Source organism: Mastomys coucha, unplaced genomic scaffold, assembly GCF_008632895.1.
Source record: "Mastomys coucha isolate ucsf_1 unplaced genomic scaffold, UCSF_Mcou_1 pScaffold5, whole genome shotgun sequence".
Taxonomy (NCBI): Eukaryota; Metazoa; Chordata; class Mammalia; order Rodentia; family Muridae; genus Mastomys; species Mastomys coucha.
Window position 1 is genome coordinate 75939428 of NW_022196911.1, and position 3867 is coordinate 75943294.

Below are 3867 nucleotides of genomic sequence, written 5' to 3' on the forward strand. Positions count from 1 at the left end.
CTGTATAGCCCTGGCTGTCCTGGAACTCACTCTGTAGACCAGGCTGGCCTCTAACTCAGAAATCGACCTGTCTCTGATTCCCAAGTGCTGGGATTAAAGGCGTGAGCCACCACTGCCCGGACCTTAAAAACTTTCTTAAAGAAGTATTTATCTTGGGCTGGAGAGATGGCTCAGAGATTAAGAGCACTGACTTCCAGAGGTCCTGAGTTCAATTCCCAGCAACCACATGGTGGTTCACAATCATCTGTAATGGGATGTGATGCCCTCTTCTGGTATGTCTGAAGACAGCAACATTGTACTCATATACATAAAATAAATAAATAAAAGATACAATAAATAAATAATTTTTTGGGCTGGAGCGAGCGGAGCTGGAGCAAGAAGAGCCAGAGCGAGAAGAGCCGGAGCGAGAAGGGCCAGAGCAGGAGCTGGAGTTATGACTCAGAGGTTAAGAGCACTGACTTCCAGAGGTCCTGAGTTCAAATCCCAGCAGCCACATGGTGGCTCACAACTATCCATAATGATGCTCTCTTCTGGTGTGTCTGAAGACAGCTACAATGTACTTACATATAATAAATAAATAAATCTTTTTAAAAATGAAGTATTTATCTTATTTTATGGTTTTGGGTGGTTTTTGCCTGCTTTTTATGTATGTTCACCGTGTGCATGCCCAGTGTCTGTATAGGGTCAGAAGAAAGAGGATGTTGGATCCCTTAGAATCAAAGCTGTAGATGGGTGTGAGCCATCATGTGGGCACTGGGAATTGAACTCAGGTCCTCTGCAAAAGCGACAGATGCTCTTCACTGCCAAGCTAACTCTCCAGGCTCATTCAGTGACCTTTCAAAAGGAATTTTATTGTATGGAGGGGAGTTTGTGTATGGAGGGGAGGGTATGTGTGTTGCGAAGGGGTGTGTGCAAGGTAGGGGTTGTGGAGCGGTCAGAGCATGGCTTTCAGGAGTCCATTCTCTGTCCACTGTCGGTTGCAGGAATCTATCTCTCCAGGTAGTCAGACTTGTGCAACAAGCACTTTTACCAGTTGAGCAACCTTGGTAACACCCTCTTTTCATTGAGGTGGAATTTTGTTGAGTTGTCCAGTCTAACCTGCAACATGAGCTCTTACCCACTTCCAGAGTACTCCTCTGAGTCCCGCTGTGCTCTCCAGGTTGCTTTATTTGCTATTGTTTTATGTGGCAAGATCTTTTATCTTAGGCCAGCCTTGAATTTAGTGTGTAATGTGAGCTGGCCTTGAACTCCTGACCCTCCTTTCTTGTTACTCTGTAGGCATAAATTTTTGGCAACCTACTTTTTTTTGCCTTGTTTTTTTGTTTTTTTGAGAGAGCGTTTCTCTGGGTAGTCCAGGCTGTCCTGGAACTCTCTCTGTAGACCAGGCTGGCCTTGAACTCAGAAATCTGCCTCCCAGGTACTGGGATTAAAGGCGTGCGCCACCACTGCCCGGCTGCAACCTACTTTTAATAAGGATTCAACCTCTCCTCTAGCCCACCACTCAGCAGAGGTAGTGGAAGAGAAAAGCTATTAGGATGTGGGGGAGGTAGACGTGTTCAGCAACAGTTCTTTAGGGGCAGGCTTGATCTTTAGTAGCAGTTCAGTCCTGTAGCAAACACCAAATATGATTCAGCAGACACCAGGAAGCTGTAGTTCGATCTTGAAGAAACAGCCATGCTCACCAAATGGCCTGAGGCCACAGAGGCAGCAAGCTTTCGTAGGAACCTGGAGAACAGTTTGTGAGTACATTGTTGCTATCTTCAGACACACCAGAAGAGGGCACCAGATCCCATTACAGATGGTTGTGAGAGCAGCCAGTGCTTTTAACTGCTGAGCCATCTCCCCAGCCCTTGAGAGCAGTTCTTGGGTGAGTTTCTTTCCGTGGCTGTGTATCACAAGCTCAACAACTCTTTGTAAGGTGAGCCAGTACTTGTGTGTCTTTGACAAAGAATAGTGAGGCAGAACAAACCTAAGTTCAGTGCTTGTCTCCCACTGTCATCAAGTGTCCTTTTATGTGTTTGCCACATCAAGACATCCTTTGACATAACTAACTTTCCAAAGAACTAGAAATGTCCACTTCATTTCTCAGCATTTCCTTCTGGCAATCTCCAAAACAGCACAGTTAGATGCCCCAAGCTGTGGTTCCTCTGGGGATTCTCCATCACAGCTGTCGTCTTAATTCTTCCAAACACACAAGTCAAAAGCCTGGACGTCGTGACACTTCCTCTGCTCTAACCTGCCTAGCAGCACACAGTACTCGGCGGCACAAAGAAGGTATCAGGTAACTTCTTCTATTGCTGTCTGTCTATTCCTTTGAGGCAGGGTCTCTCCTTGAACCTGGGGCATTAGTTGAAGCCAGCAAGCCACTGTGATCTTACTGAGATCTTGGAACAGGGGTTATGTGGGCTGTGGCTGGAGGAATGAGGTCACTGTGACTTATTTTCAGCTAAGCTCAGGATTAGTGAGAGACCCTGTCTCAAGGGAATAAGGTAAAGAGTGACACAGCAGGACACCTGACATCCTTTCATCCTTTTCCATGTGCACATACACACATATACACACACACTGCATACCATATACACAGATACTACACACACATATACCAAAAAACATATAAAGTAAAATAAAAGGATTTTATAGACTGGGATGTAGCTTAATAGTAGAGTTCGTGAACAAGTTTCTGGATTTGGTCCCTAGCACTATTTAAAAAATACGTTAAAAAAGTAATAGCTGAACACACCCAGGATTAGAGGTGAGGAATACACATCTATCCCAACTTAGGGAGTAACTGGGACCGTCAGGACCAGGCACACAGGAACTCCACCAGCCCAGTGGCTTAGGTTTCTTCCAGTCTGTCTGGGCTGGTTCCCTGGGCAGACCTTGGGCACAAACTCCACAGCCAGTCCCACAACACCCAGAGGAAGCTCCACTCCCAGGTGCTCTAACACACCCAGGATCAGAGGTGAGGAGGACACAACATCTGTTCCAATACTGGGAGTAACTGGGACCATCAGGACCCAGGCACACAGGAACTCTGCCAGCCCAGTGGCTCGGGTTGATTCCAGTCTGTCTGGGCCAGCCGGTACCCTAAGCAGACCTTGAGTGCAAACTCTGCAGCCAGTCCCAAAACACCCTGAGGAAGATCCACTCCTAGGTGCTCTAACAAGCCCAGGGTCATGGGATCCCAGAATCACAGGATCACAGAGACAGCTTGACTCTGAGGAGTTCTGACACAACCAGGATCACAGGAAGAGCAGCCTCCAGTCAGATTTAGCAAGGGCAGGTAGCACTAGAGATAGCCAGATGATGTGGGGCAAGCGTAAGAATATAAGCAACACAAACCAAGGTTCCTTGGCATCATCAGAACCTAATACTCCCACCATAGCAAGTCCTGGACACACCATTACACTGGAAAAGCAAGATTCAGATATAAAATCACTTCTCATGGTGATGATACAGGTCTTTAATAAAGACATAAATAGCACCCTCAAAGAAATACAAGAGAACACAGGTAAACAGCTAGAAGTCCTTCAAGAGGAAACACAAAAATCCCTTAAAGAGCTACAGGAAAATACAAACAGGAGAAGGAAATGAGCAAAACCATCCAAATCTAAAAATTGAAATAGAAACAATAAAGAAATCGGAAAGAGAGACAACCTTGGAGATAGAAAACCTATCTTAGATTCAAGCATCCCCAACAGAATACAAGAGATAAAAGGGAGAATCTCAGGGGCTGAAGATACCATAGAAACATTGACAAACAGTCAAAGAAAATGCAAAAAAGCAAAAAGCTTCTAACCCAGAATATCCAGGAAATCCAGGATGCAATGAGAAGACCAAATCTAAGAATAATAGGTATAGAAGAGA

At 45.5% G+C, this 3867-nt stretch overlaps 1 protein-coding gene across 1 annotated transcript in view; it reads left to right on the top strand.

The window, feature by feature from the left end:
- The window catches only part of Rnf135 (ring finger protein 135), a 22441-nt gene that overhangs the window by 4810 nt on the left and 13764 nt on the right, over positions 1-3867 (top strand). The window lies entirely within an intron of this gene.